The sequence below is a fragment of the Phyllobates terribilis genome, unplaced genomic scaffold, assembly GCF_046119375.1.
Source record: "Phyllobates terribilis strain yellow unplaced genomic scaffold, ASM4611937v1 Scaffold_1__5_contigs__length_1240528914, whole genome shotgun sequence".
Lineage (NCBI taxonomy): Eukaryota > Metazoa > Chordata > Amphibia > Anura > Dendrobatidae > Phyllobates > Phyllobates terribilis.
The window spans coordinates 604,742,750-604,769,533 of NW_027362761.1; positions in this window are offsets into that span (position 1 = coordinate 604,742,750).

Consider the following 26,784-nt stretch of genomic DNA (forward strand, 5'->3'; position numbering starts at 1 on the left):
AACACATTACACACCATCATCATCATCACACCTGACCAGTAACACATCACACACCATCATCATCATCATTATCACACCTGACCAGTAACACATCACACACCATCATCATCATCATCACACCTGACCAGTAACACATCACACACCATCATCATCATCATCACACCTGACCAGTAACACATCACACACCATCATCATCATCACACCCGACCAGTAACACATCACACACCATCATCATCATCACACCTGACCAGTAACACATCACACACCATCACACACCATCATCATCATCATCACACCTGACCAGTAACACATCACACACCATCATCATCATCATCACACCTGACCAGTAACACAACACACACCATCATCATCATCATCACACCTGACCAGTAACACATCACACACCATCATCATCATCACACCTGACCATTAACACATCACACACCAGCATCATTATCACACCTGACCAGTAACACATCACACACCATCATCATCATCATCATCACACCTGACCAGTAACATATCACACACCATCATCATCATCACACACCATCATCATCATCACACATCTCTACACCTGACCAGAAATACATCACACACCATCATCATCATCACACCTGACCAGTAACACATCACACACCATCATCATCATCATCATCACACCTGACCAGTAACACATCACACACCATCATCATCATCATCACACCTGACCAGTAACACATCACACACCATCATCATCATCATCACACCTGACCAGTAACACATCACACACCATCATCATCATCACACCTGACCAGTAACACATCACACACTATCATCATCATCATCACACCTGACCAGTAACACATCACACACCATCATCATCATCATCACACCTGACCAGTAACACATCACACACCATCATCATCATCACACCTGACCAGTAACACATCACAAACCATCATCATCATCACACCTGACCAGTAACACATCACACACCATCATCATCATCATCACACCTGACCAGTAACACATCACACACCATCATCATCATCACACACCATCATCATCACACACCATCATCATCATCACCACCCATCTCTACACTTGATCAGTAACACATCACACACCATCATCACACACCATCATCATCATCACACATCCATACACCTGACCAGTAACACATCACACACCATCATCATCATCATCATCACCACACATCCCTACACTGGACCAGTAACACATCACACACCATCATCATCATCATCACCACACATCCCTACACTGGACCAGTAACACATCACACACCATCATCATCATGATCACCACCACACATACCTACACTAGACCAGTAACACATCACACACCATCATCGTCATCATCACCACACATACCTACACTGGACCAGTAACACATCACACACCATCATCATCATGATCACCACCACACATACCTACACTAGACCAGTAACACATCACACACCATCATCGTCATCATCACCACACATACCTACACTGGACCAGGAACACATCACACACCATCATCATCATCATCACGACACATCCCTACACTGGACCAGCAACACATCACACATCATCATCATCATCACCACACATCCCTACACTGGACCAGTAACACATCACACACCATCATCATCACCACACATCCCTACACTGGACCAATAACACATCACACACCATCATCATCATCATCATCACCACACATACCTACACTGGACCAGTAACACATCACACACCATCATCATCATCATCACGACACATCCCTACACTGGACCAGCAACACATCACACATCATCATCATCATCACCACACATCCCTACACTGGACCAGTAACACATCACACACCATCATCATCATCATCATCACCACACATCCCTACACTGGACTAGTAACACATCACACACCATCATCATCATCATCACCACACAAACCTACACTGGACCAGTAACACATCACACACCATCATCATCATCATCATCATCACACATACCTACACTGGACCAGTAACACATCACACACTATCATCATCATCATCACCACCACACATACCTACAATGGACCAGTAACACATCACACACCATCATCATCATCATCACCACACATCCCTACACTGGACCAGTAACACATCACACACCATCATCATCACACACCATCATCATCATCATCTTCACCACACATCTCTACACCTGATCAGTAACACATCACACACCATCATCATCACACACCATCATCATCACACATCCATACACCTGACCAGTAACACATCTCACACCATCATCATCATCACGACACATCCCTACACTGGACCAGCAACACATCACACACCATCATCATCATCACCACACATCCATACACCTGACCAGTAACACATCTCACACCATCATCATCATCACACCTGACCAGTAACACATCATACACCATCATCGTCATCATCACACCTGACCAGTAACACATCACACACCATCATCTTCATCACACACCATCATCATCATCACACAGCTCTACACGTGACCTGTAACACATCACACACCATCATCATCATCACACCTGACCAGTAACACATCACACACCATCATCATCATCACACCTGACCATTAACACATCACACACCATCATCATCATTACACCTGACCAGTAACACATCACACACCATCATCATCATCATCACACCTGACCAGTAACATATCACACACCATCATCATCATCATCATCACACACCATCATCATCATCACCACACATCTCTACACCTGACCAGAAATACATCACACACCATCATCATCATCACACCTGACCAGTAACACATCACACACCATCATCATCATCATCATCACACCTGACCAGTAACACATCACACACCATCATCATCATCATCACACCTGACCAGTAACACATCACACACCATCATCATCATCATCACACCTGACCAGTAACACATCACACACCATCATCATCATCACACCTGACCAGTAACACATCACACACCATCATCATCATCACACCTGACCAGTAACACATCACACACCATCATCATCATCATCACACCTGACCAGTAACACATCACACACCATCATCATCATCACACCTGACCAGTAACACATCACATACCATCATCATCATCACACCTGACCATTAACACATCACAAACCATCATCATCATCACACCTGACCAGTTACACATCACACACCATCATCATCATCATCACACCTGACCAGTAACACATCACACACCATCATCATCATCACACACCATCATCATCACACACCATCATCATTATCACCACCCATCTCTACACCTGATCAGTAACACATCACACACCATCATCATCACACACCATCATCATCATCACACATCATCATCATCACCACACATCCCTACACTGGACCAGTAACACATCACACACCATCATCATCATCATCACCACACATCCCTACACTGGACCAGTAACACATCACACACCATCATCATCATCATCACCACCACACATACCTACACTAGACCAGTAACACATCACACATTATCATCGTCATCATCACCACACATACCTACACTGAACCAGTAACACATCACACACCATCATCATCATCATCATCACCACACATACCTACACTGGACCAGTAACACATCACACACCATCATCATCATCATCACCAGCACACATACCTACACTGGACCAGTAACACATCACACACCATCATCATCATCACCACCACACATACCTACACTGGACCAGTAACACATCACACACCATCATCATCATCATCAACACACATCCCTACACTGGACCAGTAACACATCACACACCATCATCATCATCATCATCACCACACATCCCTACACTGGACCAGTAACACATCACACACCATCATCATCACACACCATCATCATCATCATCACCACACATCTCTACACATGATCAGTAACACATCACACACCATCATCATCATCACACCTGACCAGTAACACATCACACACCATCATTATCATCATCACACCTGACCAGTAACACATCACACACCATCATCATCATCATCACACCTGACCAGTAACACATCACACACCATCATCATCATCACACCTGACCAGTAACACATCACACACCATCATCATCATCATCACACCTGACCAGTAACACATCACACACCATGATCATCATCACACCTGACCAGTAACACATCACACGCCATCATCATCATCACACCTGACCAGAAACACATCACACACCATCATCATCATCATCACACACCATCATCATCATCACACATCTCTACAACTGACCAGTAACACATCACACACCATCATCATCACACCTGACCAGTAACACATCACACACCATCATCATCACACACCATCATCATCATCACACATCTCTACACCTGATCAGTAACACATCACACACCATCATCATCACACACCATCATCATCATCACACATCCATACACCTGACCAGTAACACATCACACACCATCATCATCACCACACATCCCTACACTGGACCAGTAACACATCACACACCATCATCATCATCACCACACATACCTACACTGGACGAGTAACACATCACACACCATCATCATCATCATCACGACACATCCCTACACTGGACCAGCAACACATCACACATCATCATCATCATCACCACACATCCCTACACTGGACCAGTAACACATCACACACCATCATCATCATCATCACCACCACACATACCTACACTGGACCAGTAACACATCACACACCATCATCATCATCACCACCACACATACCTACACTGGACCAGTATCACATCACACACCATCATCATCATCATCACCACACATCCCTACACTGGACCAGTAACACATCACACACCATCATCATCATCATCATCACCACACATCCCTACACTGGACCAGTAACACATCACACACCATCATCATCACACACCATCATCATCATCATCATCACCACACATCTCTACACATGATCAGTAACACATCACACACCATCATCATCATCACACCTGACCAGTAACACATCACACACCATCATCATCATCATCACACCTGACCAGTAACACATCACACACCATCATCATCATCATCACACCTGACCAGTAACACATCACACACCATCATCATCATCACACCTGACCAGTAACACATCACACACCATCATCATCATCATCACACCTGACCAGTAACACATCACACACCATCATCATCATCACACCTGACCAGTAACACATCACACGCCATCTTCATCATCACACCTGACCAGTAACACATCACACACCATCATCATCATCATCACACCTGACCAGTAACACATCACACACCGTCATCATCATCACACATGACCAATAACACATCACACACCATCATCATCATCACACCTGACCAGTAACACATCACACACCATCATCATGATCACACCTGACCATTAACACATCACACACCATCATCATCATCACACCTGACCAGTAACACATCACACACCATCATCATCATCATCACACCTGACCAGTAACACATCACACACCATCATCATCATCACACCTGACCAGTAACACATCACACACACTCATCATCATCATCACCACACCTGACCAGTAACACATCACACACCATCATCATCATCATCACACCTGACCAGTAACACATCACACACCATCATCATCATCATCATCATCATCACACCTGACCAGTAACACATCACACACCATCATCATCATCACACCTGACCAGTAACACATCACACACCATCATCATCATCACACCTGACCAGTAACACATCACACACCATCATCATCATCACACCTGACCAGTAGCACATCACACACCATCATCATCATCATCACACCTGACCAGTAACATATCACACACCATCATCATCATCATCACACCTGACCAGTAACACATCACACACCATCATCATCATCATCACACCTGACCAGTAACACATCACACACCATCATCATCATCACACCTGACCAGTAACACATCACACAACATCATCATCATCATCACACCTGACCAGTAACACATCACACGCCATCTTCATCATCACACCTGACCAGTAACACATCACACACCATCATCATCATCATCACACCTGACCAGTAACACATCACACACCGTCATCATCATCACACATGACCATTAACACATCACACACCATCATCATCACACCTGACCAGTAACACATCACACACCATCATCATGATCACACCTGACCATTAACACATCACACACCATCATCATCATCACACCTGACCAGTAACACATCACACACCATCATCATCATCATCACACCTGACCAGTAACACATCACACACCATCATCATCATCACACCTGACCAGTAACACATCACACACACTCATCATCATCATCACCACACCTGACCAGTAACACATCACACACCATCATCATCATCATCACACCTGACCAGTAACACATCACACACCATCATCATCATCATCATCATCACACCTGACCAGTAACACATCACACACCATCATCATCATCACACCTGACCAGTAACACATCACACACCATCATCATCATCACACCTGACCAGTAACACATCACACACCATCATCATCATCACACCTGACCAGTAGCACATCACACACCATCATCATCATCATCACACCTGACCAGTAACATATCACACACCATCATCATCATCATCACACCTGACCAGTAACACATCACACACCATCATCATCATCATCACACCTGACCAGTAACACATCACACACCATCATCATCATCACACCTGACCAGTAAAACATCACACAACATCATCATCATCATCACACCTGACCAGTAACACATCACACACCATCATCTTCATCACACACCATCATTATCATCATCACACATCTCTACACGTGACCTGTAACACATCACACACCATCATCATCATCACACCTGACCAGTAACACATCACACACCATCATCATCATCATCACACCTGACCAGTAACACATCACACACCATCATCATCATCATCACACCTGACCAGTAACACATCACACACCATCATCATCATCACACCTGACCAGTAACACATCACACACCATCATCATCATCACACCTGACCATTAACACATCACACACCATCATCATCATCACACCTGACCAGTAACACATCACACACCATCATCATCATCATCACACCTGACCAGTAACACATCACACACCATCATCATCATCACAAACCATCATCATCATCACACATCTCTACATCTGACCAGTAATACATCACACACCATCATCATCACACCTGACCAGTAACACATCACACACCATCATCATCATCATCACACCTGACCAGTAACACATCACACACCATCATCATCATCATCACACCTGACCAGTAACACATCACACACCATCATCATCATCACACCTGACCAGTAACACATCACACACCATCATCATCATCACACCTGACCAGTAACACATCAAACACCATCATCATCATCACACCTGACCAATAACACATCACACACCATCATCATCATCACACCTGACCAGTAACACATCACACACCATCATCATCATCACACTTGACCAGTAGCACATCACATACCATCATCATCATCACACCTGACCATTAACACATCACACACCATCATCATCATCACACCTGACCAGTAACACATCACACACCATCATCATCATCATCACACCTGACCAGTAACACATCACACACCATCATCATCATCACACACCATCATCATCACACACCATCATCATCATCATCACACCTGACCAGTAACACATCACACACCATCATCATCATCACACCTGACCAGTAACACATCACACACCATCATCATCATCACACCTGACCAGTAACACATCACACACCATCATCATCATCATCATCACACCTGACCAGTAACACATCACACACCATCATCATCATCATCACACCTGACCAGTAACACATCACACACCATCATCATCATCACACCTGACCAGTAACACATCACACACCATCATCATCATCATCACACCTGACCAGTAACACATCACACACCATCATCTTCATCACACACCATCATCATCATCACACATCTCTACACGTGAACTGTAACACATCACACACCATCATCATCATCATCATCACACCTGACCAGTAACACATCACACACCATCATCATCATCACCACACCTGACCATTAACACATCACACACCATCATCACACCTGACCAGTAACACATCACACACCATCATCATCACACCTGACCAGTAACACATCACACACCATCATCATCATCACACACCATCATCATCATCACACATCTCTACACCTGACCAGTAATACATCACACACCATCATCATCATCACACCTGACCAGTAACACATCACACACCATCATCATCATCATCACACCTGACCAGTAACACATCACACACCATCATCATCATCATCACACCTGACCAGTAACACATCACACACCATCATCATCATCATCACACCTGACCAGTAACACATCACACACCATCATCATCATCACACCTGACCAGTAACACATCACACACCATCATCATCATCACACCTGACCAGTAACACATCACACACCATCATCATCATCATCACACCTGACCAGTAACACATCACACACCATCATCATCATAACACCTGACCAGTAACACATCACATACCATCATCGTCATCACACCTGACCATTAACACATCACACACCATCATCATCACACCTGACCAGTAATACATCACACACCATCATCATCATCATCACACCTGACCAGTAACACATCACACACCATCATCATCATCACACACCATCATCATCATCATCATCTCCACCAATCTCTACACCTGATCAGTAACACATCACACACCATCATCATCACACACCATCATCATCATCACACATCCATACACCTGACCAGTAACACATCACACACCATCATCATCATCATCACCACACATCCCTACACTGGACCAGTAACACATCACACACCATCATCATCATCATCACCACACATACCTACACTGGACCAGTAACACATCACACACCATCATCATCATCATCACCACCACACATACCTACACTGGACCAGTAACACATCACACACCATCATCATCATCATCACCACACATACCTACACTGGACCAGTAACACATCACACACCATCATCATCACCACACATACCTACACTGGACCAGTAACACATCACACACCATCATCATCATCATCACTACCACACATACCTACACTGGACCAGTAACACATCACACACCATCATCATCACCACCACACATACCTACACTGGACCAGTAACACATCACACACCATCATCATCATCATCACCACACATCCCTACACTGGACCAGTAACACATCACACACCATCATCATCATCATCATCACCACACATCCCTACACTGGACCAGTAACACATCACACACCATCATCATCACACACCATCATCATCATCACCACACATCTCTACACCTGATCAGTAACACATCACACACCATCATCATCATCACACCTGACCAGTAACACATCACACACCATCATCATCATCATCACACCTGACCAGTAACACATCACACACCATCATCATCATCATCACACCTGACCAGTAACACATCACACACCATCATCATCATCACACCTGACCAGTAACACATCACACACCATCATCATCATCATCATCACACCTGACCAGTAACACATCACACACCATCATCATCATCACACCTGACCAGTAACACATCACACACCATCATCATCATCACACCTGACCAGTAACACATCACACACCATCATCATCACACACCATCATCATCATCACACATCTCTACACCTGACCAGTAACACATCACACACCATCATCATCACACCTGACCAGTAACACATCACACACCATCATCATCATCACACACCATCATCATCATCACACATCTCTACACTGGACCAGTAACACATCACACACCATCATCATCATCACACACCATCATCATCATCACACATCTCTACACCTGATCAGTAACACATCACACACCATCATCATCACACACCATCATCATCATCACACATCCATACACTGGACCAGTAACACATCACACACCATCAGCATCATCATCATCACCACACATACCTACACTGGACCAGTAACACATCACACACCATCATCATCATCATCACGACACATCCCTACACTGGACCAGTAACACATCACACACCGTCATCATCACACACCATCATCATCATCATCATCACCACACATCCCTACACTGGACCAGTAACACATCACACACCATCATCATCACACACCATCATCATCATCATCACCACACATCTCTACACATGATCAGTAACACATCACACACCATCATCATCATCACACCTGACCAGTAACACATCACACACCATCATCATCACACCTGACCAGTAACACATCACACACCATCATCATCATCATCACACCTGACCAGTAACACATCACACACCATCATCATCATCACACCTGACCAGTAACACATCACACACCATCATCATCATCATCACACCTGACCAGTAACACATCACACACCATCATCATCATCATCACACCTGACCAGTAACACATCACACACCATCATCATCATCACACACCATCATCATCACACACCATCATCATCATCACCACCCATCTCTACACCTGATCAGTAACACATCACACACCATCATCTTCACACACCATCATCATCATCACACATCCATACACCTGACCAGTAACACATCACACACCATCATCATCATCATCATCACCACACATCCCTACACTGGACCAGTAACACATCACACACCATCATCATCATCATCACCACACATCCCTACACTGGACCAGTAACACATCACACACCATCATCATCACACACCATCATCATCATCACCACACATCTCTACACCTGATCAGTAACACATCACACACCATCATCATCATCACACCTGACCAGTAACACATCACACACCATCATCATCATCATCACACCTGACCAGTAACACATCACACACCATCATCATCATCATCACACCTGACCAGTAACACATCACACACCATCATCATCATCACACCTGACCAGTAACACATCACACACCATCATCATCATCATCATCACACCTGACCAGTAACACATCACACACCATCATCATCATCACACCTGACCAGTAACACATCACACACCATCATCATCATCACACCTGACCAGTAACACATCACACACCATCATCATCATCATCACACACCATCATCATCATCACACATCTCTACACCTGACCAGTAACACATCACACACCATCATCATCACACCTGACCAGTAACACATCACACACCATCATCATCATCACACACCATCATCATCATCACACATCTCTACACTGGACCAGTAACACATCACACACCATCATCATCATCACACACCATCATCATCATCACACATCTCTACACCTGATCAGTAACACATCACACACCATCATCATCACACACCATCATCATCATCACACATCCATACACTGGACCAGTAACACATCACACACCATCAGCATCATCATCATCACCACACATACCTACACTGGACCAGTAACACATCACACACCATCATCATCATCATCAAGACACATCCCTACACTGGACCAGTAACACATCACACACCGTCATCATCACACACCATCATCATCATCATCATCACCACACATCCCTACACTGGACCAGTAACACATCACACACCATCATCATCACACACCATCATCATCATCATCACCACACATCTCTACACATGATCAGTAACACATCACACACCATCATCATCATCACACCTGACCAGTAACACATCACACACCATCATCATCACACCTGACCAGTAACACATCACACACCATCATCATCATCATCACACCTGACAAGTAACACATCACACACCATCATCATCATCACACCTGACCAGTAACACATCACACACCATCATCATCATCATCACACCTGACCAGTAACACATCACACACCATCATCATCATCAACACACCTGACCAGTAACACATCACACACCATCATCATCATCACACACCATCATCATCACACACCATCATCATCATCACCACCCATCTCTACACCTGATCAGTAACACATCACACACCATCATCATCACACACCATCATCATCATCACACATCCATACACCTGACCAGAAACACATCACACACCATCATCATCATCATCATCACCACACACCCCTACACTGGACCAGTAACACATCACACACCATCATCATCATCATCACCACACATCCCTACACTGGACCAGTAACACATCACACACCATCATCATCATCATCACCACCACACATACCTACACTGGACCAGTAACACATCACACACCATCATCATCATCATCACCACACATACCTACACTGGACCAGTAACACATCACACACCATCATCATCACACACCATCATCATCATCATCACCACACATCTCTACACCTGATCAGTAACACATCACACACCATCATCATCATCACACCTGACCAGTAACGCATCACACACCATCATCATCATCATCACACCTGACCAGTAACACATCACACACCATCATCATCATCATCACACCTGACCAGTAACACATCACACACCATCATCATCATCACACCTGACCAGTAACACATCACACACCATCATCATCATCATCATCACACCTGACCAGTAACACATCACACACCATCATCATCATCACACCTGACCAGTAACACATCACACACCATCATCATCATCACACCTGACCAGTAACACATCACACACCATCATCATCATCATCACACCTGACCAGTAACACATCACACACCATCATCATCATCACACCTGACCAGTAACACATCACATACCATCATCATCATCACACCTGACCATTAACACATCACAAACCATCATCATCATCACACCTGACCAGTAACACATCACACACCATCATCATCATCATCACACCTGACCAGTAACACATCACACACCATCATCATCATCATCACACCTGACCAGTAACACATCACACACCATCATCATCATCATCACACCTGACCAGTAACACATCACACACCATCATCATCATCATCACACCTGACCAGTAACACATCACACACCATCATCATCATCACACCTGACCAGTAACACATCACACACCATCATCATCATCACACCTGACCAGTAACACATCACACACCATCATCATCATCATCACACCTGACAGTAACACATCACACACCATCATAACACCTGACCAGTAACACATCACATACCATCATCGTCATCACACCTGACCATTAACACATCACACACCATCATCATCACACCTGACCAGTAACACATCACACACCATCATCATCATCATCACACCTGACCAGTAACACATCACACACCATCATCATCATCACACACCATCATCATCACACACCATCATCATCATCATCATCACCACCCATCTCTACACCTGATCAGTAACACATCACACACCATCATCATCACACACCATCATCATCATCACACATCCATACACCTGACCAGTAACACATCACACACCATCATCATCATCACCACACATCCCTACACTGGACCAGTAACACATCACACACCATCATCATCATCATCACCACACATACCTACACTGGACCAGTAACACATCACACACCATCATCATCATCATCACCACCACACATACCTACACTGGACCAGTAACACATCACACACCATCATCATCATCATCACCACACATACCTACACTGGACCAGTAACACATCACACACCATCATCATCATCATCATCACCACACATACCTACACTGGACCAGTAACACATCACACACCATCATCATCATCATCACTACCACACATACCTACACTGGACCAGTAACACATCACACACCATCATCATCACCACCACACATACCTACACTGGACCAGTAACACATCACACACCATCATCATCATCATCACCACACATCCCTACACTGGACCAGTAACACATCACACACCATCATCATCATCATCATCACCACACATCCCTACACTGGACCAGTAACACATCACACACCATCATCATCACACACCATCATCATCATCATCACCACACATCTCTACACCTGATCAGTAACACATCACACACCATCATCATCATCACACCTGACCAGTAACGCATCACACACCATCATCATCATCATCACACCTGACCAGTAACACATCACACACCATCATCATCATCATCACACCTGACCAGTAACACATCACACACCATCATCATCATCACACCTGACCAGTAACACATCACACACCATCATCATCATCATCATCATCACACCTGACCAGTAACACATCACACACCATCATCATCATCACACCTGACCAGTAACACATCACACACCATCATCATCATCACACCTGACCAGTAACACATCACACACCATCATCATCATCATCACACACCATCATCATCATCACACATCTCTACACCTGACCAGTAACACATCACACACCATCATCATCACACCTGACCAGTAACACATCACACACCATCATCATCATCACACACCATCATCATCATCACACATCTCTACACCTGACCAGTAACACATCACACACCATCATCATCATCACACACCATCATCATCATCACACATCTCTACACCTGATCAGTAACACATCACACACCATCATCATCACACACCATCATCATCATCACACATCCATACACTGGACCAGTAACACATCACACACCATCAGCATCATCATCATCACCACACATACCTACACTGGACCAGGAACACATCACACACCATCATCATCATCATCACGACACATCCCTACACTGGACCAGCAACACATCACACATCATCATCATCATCACCACACATCCCTACACTGGACCAGTAACACATCACACACCATCATCATCACCACACATCCCTACACTGGACCAGTAACACATCACACACCATCATCATCATCACCACACATACCTACACTGGACCAGTAACACATCACACACCATCATCATCATCATCACGACACATCCCTACAATGGACCAGCAACACATCACACATCATCATCATCATCACCACACATCCCTACACTGGACCAGTAACACATCACACACCATCATCATCATCATCATCACCACACATCCCTACACTGGACTAGTAACACATCACACACCATCATCATCATCATCACCACACAAACCTACACTGGACCAGTAACACATCACACACCATCATCATCATCATCATCACCACACATACCTACACTGGACCAGTAACACATCACACACTATCATCATCATCATCACCACCACACATACCTACAATGGACCAGTAACACATCACACACCATCATCATCATCATCACCACACATCCCTACACTGGACCAGTAACACATCACACACCATCATCATCACACACCATCATCATCATCATCATCACCACACATCTCTACACCTGATCAGTAACACATCACACACCATCATCATGACACACCATCATCATCACACATGCATACACCTGACCAGTAACACATCTCACACCATCATCATCATCACGACACATCCCTACACTGGACCAGCAACACATCACACATCATCATCATCATCACCACACATCCCTACAGTGGACCAGTAACACATCACACACCATCATCATCATCACACCTGACCAGTAACACATCATACACCATCATCGTCATCATCACACCTGACCAGTAACACATCACACACCATCATCTTCATCACACACCATCATCATCATCACACAGCTCTACACGTGACCTGTAACACATCACACACCATCATCATCATCACACCTGACCAGTAACACATCACACACCATCATCATCATCATTACACCTGACCAGTAACACATCACACACCATCATCATCACACCTGACCAGTAACACATCACACACCATCATCATCATCACACCTGACCATTAACACATCACACACCATCATCATCATCACACCTGACCAGTAACACATCACACACCATCATCACCATCATCATCACACCTGACCAGTAACATATCACACACCATCATCATCATCACACACCATCATCATCATCACCACACATCTCTACACCTGACCAGAAATACATCACACACCATCATCATCATCACACCTGACCAGTAACACATCACACACCATCATCATCATCATCACACCTGACCAGTAACACATCACACACCATCATCATCATCATCACACCTGACCAGTAACACATCACACACCATCATCATCATCATCACACCTGACCAGTAACACATCACACACCATCATCATCATCACACCTGACCAGTAACACATCAGACACCATCATCATCATCACACCTGACCAGTAACACATCACACACCATCATCATCATCATTACACCTGACCAGTAACACATCACACACCATCATCATCATCACACCTGACCAGTAACACATCACATACCATCATCATCATCACACCTGACCATTAACACATCACAAACCATCATCATCATCACACCTGACCAGTTACACATCACACACCATCATCATCATCATCACACCTGACCAGTAACACATCACACACCATCATCATCATCACACACCATCATCATCACACACCATCATCATTATCACCACCCATATCTACACCTGATCAGTAACACATCACACACCATCATCATCACACACCATCATCATCATCACACATCCATGCACCTGACCAGTAACACATCACACACCATCATCATCATCATCATCACCACAAATCCCTACACTGGACCAGTAACACATCACACACCATCATCATCATCATCACCAGACATCCCTACACTGGACCAGTAACACATCACACACCATCATCATCATCATCACCACCACACATACCTACACTAGACCAGTAACACATCACACATTATCATCGTCATCATCACCACACATACCTACACTGAACCAGTAACACATCACACACCATCATCATCATCATCATCACCACACATACCTACACTGGACCAGTAACACATCACACACCATCATCATCATCATCACCAGCACACATACCTACACTGGACCAGTAACACATCACACACCATCATCATCATCACCACCACACATACCTACACTGGACCAGTAACACATCACACACCATCATCATCATCATCAACACACATCCCTACACTGGACCAGTAACACATCACACACCATCATCATCATCATCATCACCACACATCCCTACACTGGACCAGTAACACATCACACACCATCATCATCACACACCATCATCATCATCATCACCACACATCTCTACACATGATCAGTAACACATCACACACCATCATCATCATCACACCTGACCAGTAACACATCACACACCATCATCATCATCATCACACCTGACCAGTAACACATCACACACCATCATCATCATCATCACACCTGACCAGTAACACATCACACACCATCATCATCATCACACCTGACCAGTAACACATCACACACCATCATCATCATCATCACACCTGACCAGTAACACATCACACACCATGATCATCATCACACCTGACCAGTAACACATCACACGCCATCATCATCATCACACCTGACCAGAAACACATCACACACCATCATCATCATCATCACACACCATCATCATCATCACACATCTCTACACCTGACCAGTAACACATCACACACCATCATCATCACACCTGACCAGTAACACATCACACACCATCATCATCACACACCATCATCATCATCACACATCTCTACACCTGATCAGTAACACATCACACACCATCATCATCACACACCATCATCATCATCACACATCCATACACCTGACCAGTAACACATCACACACCATCATCATCACCACACATCCCTACACTGGACCAGTAACACATCACACACCATCATCATCATCACCACACATACCTACACTGGACGAGTAACACATCACACACCATCATCATCATCATCACGACACATCCCTACACTGGACCAGCAACACATCACACATCATCATCATCATCACCACACATCCCTACACTGGACCAGTAACACATTACACACCATCATCATCATCATCATCACCACACATCCCTACACTGGACCAGTAACACATCACACACCATCATCATCATCATCATCATCACCACACATACCTACACTGGACCAGCAACACATCACACACCATCATCATCATCATCACCACACATACCTACACTGGACCAGTAACACATCACACACCATCATCATCATCACCACACATACCTACACTGGACCAGTAACACATCACACACCATCATCATCACACACCATCATCATTATCATCACCACACATCTCTACACCTGATCAGTAACACATCACACACCATCATCATCACACATCATCATCATCACACATCCATACACCTGACCAGTAACACATCTCACACCATCATCATCATCACCTCACATACCTACACTGGACCAGTAACACATCACACACCGGTGTCTTGGTATTAGGACTATTTATTTGCTTAGAAGTTCTGTCCGCTACCTGTTCCCGGTCTTCCAGGACCTCTGCTACCTGTCTGCAGTCTTCCAGTACCTCTGCTACCTGTCTGTCTGCGGTCTTCCAGGACCTCTGCTACCTGTCTGTCTGCGGTCTTCCAGGACCTTTGCTACCTGTCTGTCTGCGGACTTCCAGTACCTCTGCTACCTGTCCTCTTTTACCTGTCTCTCTGTGGTCTTCAAGGACCTTTGCTACCTGTCCTCTGCTACCTGTCTGTCTGTGGTCTTCAAGGACCTCTGCTACCTTTCTGTCTGCAGTCTTCAAGGACCTCTGCTACCTGTCTGTCTGTGGTCTTCAAGGACCTCTGCTTCCTGTCTGTCTGCGGTCTTCAAGGACCTCTGCTACCTGTCTGTCTTTGGTCTTCAAGGACCTCTGCTACCTGTCTGTCTGCGGTCTTCCAGTACTTCTGCTACCTGTCTGTCTGTGGTCTTCAAGGACCTCTGCTACCTGTCTGTCTGTGGTCTTCAAGGACCTCTGCTACCTGTCTGTCTGCGGTCTTCAAGGACCTCTGCTACCTGTCTGCGGTCTTCCAGTACCTCTGCTACCTGTCCTCTGCTACCTGTCTGTCTGCGGTCTTCCAGTACCTCTGCTACCTCTCCACTTCTACCTGTCTGTCTGCGGTCTTCCAGTACCTCTGCTACCTGTCTGTGGTCTTCCAGGACCTCTGCTACCTGTCCTCTGCTACCTGTGTTTCTGTGGTCTTCCAGGACCTCTGCTACCTGTCTGTCTGTGGTCATCAAGAACCTCTGCTACCTATCTGTCTGCGTTCTTCCAGTACCTCTGCTACCTGTCTGTGGTCTTCCAGGACCTCTGCTGCCTGTCCTCTGCTACCTGTGTGTCTGTGGTCTTCCAGGACCTCTGCTACCTGTCTGTCTGTGGTCTTCAAGGACCTCTGCTACCTGTCTGTCTGCGGTCTTCCAGTACCTCAGCTACCTGACCTCTACTACCGGTTTGTCTACGGTCTTACAGTACCTCTGCTACCTGTCCTCTTCTACTTGTCTGTCTGCGGTCTTCAGGAACCTCTGCTACCTTTCTGTCTGCGGTCTTCCAGTACCTCTGCTACCTGTCTGTCTGCGGTCTTCCAGTACCTCTGCTACCTGTCTGTCTGCGGTCTTCCAGTACCTCTGCCAACTATGCTCTTCTACCTGTCTGTCTGCGGTCTTCCAGGATCTTTGCTACCTGTCTGTCTGCGGTCTTCCAGGACCTTTGCTACCTGTCTGTCTGCGGTCTTCCAGGACCTCTGCTACCTGTCTCTTTGCGGTCTTCCAGTACCGCTGCTACCTGTCCTCTTCCACCTGTCTGTCTGCGGTCTTCCAAGACCTCTGCTACCTGTCTCTCTGCGGTCTTCCAGTACTGCTGCTACCTGTCCTCTTCTACCTGTCTGTCTGCGGTCTTCCAAGACCTTTGCTACCTGTCTGTCTGCGGTCTTCCAGTACCTCTGCTACCTCTCCACTTCTACCTGTCTGTCTGCGGTCTTCCAGGTCCTTTGCTACCTGTCTGTATGCGGTCTTCCAGGACCTCTGCTACCTGTCCTCTGCTACCTGTGTGTCTGTGGTCTTGCAGGACCTCTGCTACCTGTCTGTCTGTGGTCTTCAAGGACCTGTGCTACCTGTCTGTCTGCGGTCTTCCAGTACCTCTGTTACCTCTCCTCTTCTACCTTTCTGTCTGCGGTCTTCCAGTACCTCTGCTACCTGTCTGTGGTCTTCCAGGACCTCTGCTACCTGTCCTCTGCTACCTGTCTGTCTGTGGTCTTCCAGGACCTCTGCTACCTGTCTGTCTGTGGTCTTCAAGGACCTCTGCTACCTGTCTGTTTGCGGTCTTCCAGTACCTCAGCTACCTGACCTCTGCTACCGGTCTGTCTACGGTCTTACAGTACCTCTGCTACCTGTCCTCTTCTACTTGTCTGTCTGCGGTCTTCAGGAACCTCTGCTACCTGTCTGTCTGTGGTCTTCAAGGACCTCTGCTACCTGTCTGTCTGCGGTCTTCCATTACCTCTGCTACCTGTCTGTCTGCGGTCTTCCAGTACCTCTGCTACCTATCTGTCTGCGGTCTTCCAGTACCTCTGCCAACTGTCCTCTTCTACCTGTCTGTCTGCGGTCTTCCAGGATCTTTGCTACCTGTCTGTCTGCGGTCTTCCAGGACCTCTGCTACCTGTCTCTTTGCGGTCTTCCAGTACCTCTGCTACCTGTCCTCTTCCACCTGTCTGTCTGCGGTCTTCCAAGACCTCTGCTACCTGTCTCTCTGCGGTCTTCCAGTACCGCTGCTACCTGTCCTCTTCTACCTGTCTGTCTGCTGTCTTCCAAGACCTTTGCTACCTGTCTGTCTGCGGTCTTCCAGTACCTCTGCTACCTCTTCACTTCTACCTGTCTGTCTGCAGTCTTCCAGGACCTTTGCTACCTGTCTGTATGCGGTCTTCAAGGACCTCTGCTACCTGTCCTCTGCTACCTGTGTGTCTGTGGTCTTGCAGGACCTCTGCTACCTGTCTGTCTGTGGTCTTCAAGGACCTGTGCTACCTGTCTGTCTGCCGTCTTCCAGTACCTCTGTTACCTCTCCTCTTCTACCTTTCTGTCTGCGGTCTTCCAGAACCTCTGCTACCTGTCTGTCTGCGGTCTTCCAGTACCTCTGCTACCTGTCTGTCTGCGGTCTTCCAGGACCTCTGCTACCTGTCTGTCTGTGGTCTTCAAGGACCTGTGCTACCCGTCTGTCTGCGGTCTTCCAGTCCCTCTGCTCCTGTCCTCTTCTACCTGGCTGTCTGTGGTCTTCCAGGACCTCTGCTACCTGTCCTCTGCTACGTGTGTGTCTGTGGTCTTCCAGGACCTCTGCTACCTGTCTGTCTGTGGTCTTCAAGGACCTCTGCTACCTATCTGTCTGCGGTCTTCCAGTACCTCTGCTACCTGTCTGTCGTCTTCCAGGACCTCTGCTACCTGTCCTCTGCTACCTGTTTGTCTGTGGTCTTCCAGGACCTCTGCTACCTGTCTGTCTGTGGTCTTCAAGTACCTCTGCTACCTGTCTCTTTGCGGTCTTCCAGTACCGCTGCTACCTGTCCTCTTCCACCTGTCTGTCTGCGGTCTTCCAAGACCTTTGCTACCTGTCTGTCTGCGGTCTTCCAGTACCTCTGCTACCTCTCCACTTCTACCTGTCTGTCTGCGGTCTTCCAGGACCTTTGCTACCTGTCTGTATGCGGTCTTCCAGGACCTCTGCTACCTGTCCTCTGCTACCTGTGTGTCTGTGGTCTTGCAGGACCTCTGCTACCTGTCTGTCTGTGGTCTTCAAGGACCTGTGCTACCTGTCTGTCTGCGGTCTTCCAGTACCTCTGTTACCTCTCCTCTTCTACCTTTCTGTCTGCGGTCTTCCAGTACCTCTGCTACCTGTCTGTGGTCTTCCAGGACCTCTGCTACCTGTCCTCTGCTACCTGTGTGTCTGTGGTCTTCCAGGACCTCTGCTACCTGTCTGTCTGTGGTCTTCAAGGACCTTTGCTACCTGTCTGTCTGCGGTCTTCCAGTAACTCTGCTACCTTTCCACTTCTACCTGTCTGTCTGCGGTCTTCCAGGACCTTTGCTACCTGTCTGTATGCGGTCTTCCAGGACCTCTGCTACCTGTCCTCTGCTACCTGTGTGTCTGTGGTCTTGCAGGACCTCTGCTACCTGTCTGTCTGTGGTCTTCAAGGACCTGTGCTACCTGTCTGTCTGCGGTCTTCCAGTACCTCTGTTACCTCTCCTCTTCTACCTTTCTGTCTGCGGTCTTCCAGTACCTCTGCTACCTGTCTGTCTGCGGTCTTCCAGTACCTCTGCTACCTGTCTGTCTGCGGTCTTCCAGGACCTCTGCTACCTGTCTGTCTGTGGTCTTCAAGGACCTGTGCTACCTGTCTGTCTGCGGTCTTCCAGTACCTCTGCTCCTGTCCTCTTCTACCTGGCTGTCTGCGGTCTTCAAGGACCTCTGCTACCTGTCTGTGGTCTTCCAGGACCTCTGCTACCTGTCCTCTGATACCTGTGTGTCTGTGGTCTTCCAGGACCTCTGCTACCTGTCTGTCTGTGGTCTTCAAGGACCTCTGCTACCTATCTGTCTGCGGTCTTCCAGTACCTCTGCTACCTGTCTGTGGTCTTCCAGGACCTCTGCTACCTGTCTGTCTGTGGTCTTCAAGGACCTCTGCTACCTGTCTGTCTGCGGTCTTCCAGTACCTCAGCTACCTGACCTCTGCTACCGGTCTGTCTACGGTCTTACAGTACCTCTGCTACCTGTCCTCTTCTACTTGTCTGTCTGCGGTCTTCAGGAACCTCTGCTACCTGTCTGTCTGTGGTCTTCAAGGACCTCTGCTACCTGTCTGTCTGCGGTCTTCCAGTACCTCTGCTACCTGTCTGTCTGCGGTCTTCCAGTACCTCTGCTACCTGTCTGTCTGCGGTCTTCCAGTACCTCTGCCAACTGTCCTCTTCTACCTGTCTGTCTGCGGTCTTCCAGGATCTTTGCTACCTGTCTGTCTGCCGTCTTCCAGGACCTTTGCTACCTGTCTGTCTGCGGTCTTCCAGGACCTCTGTTACCTGTCTCTTTGCGGTCTTCCAGTACCGCTGCTACCTGTCCTCTTCCACCTGTCTGTCTGCGGTCTTCCAAGACCTCTGTTACCTGTCTCTCTGCGGTCTTCCAGTACCGCTGCTACCTGTCCTCTTCTACCTGTCTGTCTGCGGTCTTCCAAGACCTTTGCTACCTGTCTGTCTGCGGTCTTCCAGTACCTCTGCTACCTCTCCACTTCTACCTGTCTGTCTGCGGTCTTCCAGGACCTTTGCTACCTGTCTGTATGCGGTCTTCCAGGACCTCTGCTACCTGTCCTCTGCTACCTGTGTGTCTGTGGTCTTGCAGGACCTCTGCTACCTGTCTGTCTGTGGTCTTCAAGGACCTGTGCTACCTGTCTGTCTGCGGTCTTCCAGTACCTCTGTTACCTCTCCTCTTCTACCTTTCTGTCTGCGGTCTTCCAGTACCTCTGCTACCTGTCTGTGGTCTTCCAGGACCTCTGCTACCTGTCCTCTGCTACCTGTGTGTCTGTGGTCTTCCAGGACCTCTGCTACCTGTCTGTCTGTGGTCTTCAAGGACCTTTGCTACCTGTCTGTCTGCGGTCTTCCAGTAACTCTGCTACCTTTCCACTTCTACCTGTCTGTCTGCGGTCTTCCAGGACCTTTGCTACCTGTCTGTATGCGGTCTTCCAGGACCTCTGCTACCTGTCCTCTGCTACCTGTGTGTCTGTGGTCTTGCAGGACCTCTGCTACCTGTCTGTCTGTGGTCTTCAAGGACCTGTGCTACCTGTCTGTCTGCGGTCTTCCAGTACCTCTGTTACCTCTCCTCTTCTACCTTTCTGTCTGCGGTCTTCCAGTACCTCTGCTACCTGTCTGTCTGCGGTCTTCCAGTACCTCTGCTACCTGTCTGTCTGCGGTCTTCCAGGACCTCTGCTACCTGTCTGTCTGTGGTCTTCAAGGACCTGTGCTACCTGTCTGTCTGCGGTCTTCCAGTACCTCTGCTCCTGTCCTCTTCTACCTGGCTGTCTGCGGTCTTCAAGGACCTCTGCTACCTGTCTGTGGTCTTCCAGGACCTCTGCTACCTGTCCTCTGCTACCTGTGTGTCTGTGGTCTTCCAGGACCTCTGCTACCTGTCTGTCTGTGGTCTTCAAGGACCTCTGCTACCTATCTGTCTGCGGTCTTCCAGTACCTCTGCTACCTGTCTGTGGTCTTCCAGGACCTCTGCTACCTGTCTGTCTGTGGTCTTCAAGGACCTCTGCTACCTGTCTGTCTGCGGTCTTCCAGTACCTCAGCTACCTGACCTCTGCTACCGGTCTGTCTACGGTCTTACAGTACCTCTGCTACCTGTCCTCTTCTACTTGTCTGTCTGCGGTCTTCAGGAACCTCTGCTACCTGTCTGTCTGTGGTCTTCAAGGACCTCTGCTACCTGTCTGTCTGCGGTCTTCCAGTACCTCTGCTACCTGTCTGTCTGCGGTCTTCCAGTACCTCTGCTACCTGTCTGTCTGCGGTCTTCCAGTACCTCTGCCAACTGTCCTCTTCTACCTGTCTGTCTGCGGTCTTCCAGGATCTTTGCTACCTGTCTGTCTGCCGTCTTCCAGGACCTTTGCTACCTGTCTGTCTGCGGTCTTCCAGGACCTCTGTTACCTGTCTCTTTGCGGTCTTCCAGTACCGCTGCTACCTGTCCTCTTCCACCTGTCTGTCTGCGGTCTTCCAAGACCTCTGTTACCTGTCTCTCTGCGGTCTTCCAGTACCGCTGCTACCTGTCCTCTTCTACCTGTCTGTCTGCGGTCTTCCAAGACCTTTGCTACCTGTCTGTCTGCGGTCTTCCAGTACCTCTGCTACCTCTCCACTTCTACCTGTCTGTCTGCGGTCTTCCAGGACCTTTGCTACCTGTCTGTATGCGGTCTTCCAGGACCTCTGCTACCTGTCCTCTGCTACCTGTGTGTCTGTGGTCTTGCAGGACCTCTGCTACCTGTCTGTCTGTGGTCTTCAAGGACCTGTGCTACCTGTCTGTCTGCGGTCTTCCAGTACCTCTGTTACCTCTCCTCTTCTACCTTTGTGTCTGCGGTCTTCCAGTACCTGTGCTACCTGTCTGTGGTCTTCCAGGACCTCTGCTACCTGTCCTCTGCTACCTGTGTGTCTGTGGTCTTCCAGGACCTCTGCTACCTGTCTGTCTGTGGTCTTCAAGAACCTCTGCTACCTGTCTGTCTGCGGTCTTCCAGTACCTCAGCTACCTGACCTCTGCTACCGGTCTGTCTATGGTCTTACAGTACCTCTGCTACCTGTCCTCTTCTACTTGTCTGTCTGCGGTCTTCAGGAACCTCTGCTACCTGTCTGTCTGTGGTCTTCAAGGACCTCTGCTACCTGTCTGTCTGCGGTCTTCCAGTACCTCTGTTACCTGTCTGTCTGCGGTCTTCCAGTACCTCTGCTACCTGTCTGTCTGCGGTCTTCCAGTACCTCTGCCAACTGTCCTCTTCTACCTGTCTGTCTGCAGTCTTCCAGGATCTTTGCTACCTGTATGTCTGCGGTCTTCCAGGACCTTTGCTACCTGTCTGTCTGCGGTCTTCCAGGACCTCTGCTACCTGTCTCTTTGCGGTCTTCCAGTACCGCTGCTACCTGTCCTCTTCCACCTGTCTGTCTGCGTTCTTCCAAGACCTCTGCTACCTGTCTCTCTGCGGTCTTCCAGTACCGCTGCTACCTGTCCTCTTCTACCTATCTGTCTGCTGTCTTCCAAGACCTTTGCTACCTGTCTGTCTGCGGTCTTCCAGTACCTCTGCTACCTCTTCACTTCTACCTGTCTGTCTGCGGTCTTCCAGGACCTTTGCTACCTGTCTGTATGCGGTCTTCCAGGACCTCTGCTACCTGTCCTCTGCTACCTGTGTGTCTGTGGTCTTGCAGGACCTCTGCTACCTGTCTGTGGTCTTCAAGGACCTGTGCTACCTGTCTGTCTGCGGTCTTCCAGTACCTCTGTTACCTCTTCTCTTCTACCTTTCTGTCTGCGGTCTTCCAGTACCTCTGCTACCTGTCTGTGGTCTTCCAGGACCTCTGCTACCTGTCCTCTGCTACCTGTGTGTCTGTGGTCTTCCAGGACCTCTGCTACCTGTCTGTCTGTGGTCTTCAAGGACCTTTGCTACCTGTCTGTCTGCGGTCTTCCAGTACCTCTGCTACCTCTCCACTTCTACCTGTCTGTCTGCGGTCTTCCAGGACCTTTGCTACCTGTCTGTATGCGGTCTTCCAGGACCTCTGCTACCTGTCCTCTGCTACCTGTGTGTCTGTGGTCTTGCAGGACCTCTGCTACCTGTCTGTCTGTGGTCTTCAATGACCTGTGCTACCTGTCTGTCTGCGGTCTTCCAGTACCTCTGTTACCTCTCCTCTTCTACCTTTCTGTCTGCGGTCTTCCAGTACCTCTGCTACCTGTCTGTCTGCGGTCTTCCAGTACCTCTGCTACCTGTCTGTCTGCGGTCTTCCAGGACCTCTGCTACCTGCTCTGTCTGTGGTCTTCAAGGACCTGTGCTACCTGTCTGTCTGCGGTCTTCCAGTACCTCTGCTCCTGTCCTCTTCTACCTGGCTGTCTGCGGTCTTCAAGGACCTCTGCTACCTGTCTGTGGTCTTCCAGGACCTCTGCTACCTGTCCTCTGCTACCTGTGTGTCTGTGGTCTTCCAGGACCTCTGCTACCTGTCTGTCTGTGGTCTTCAAGGACCTCTGCTACCT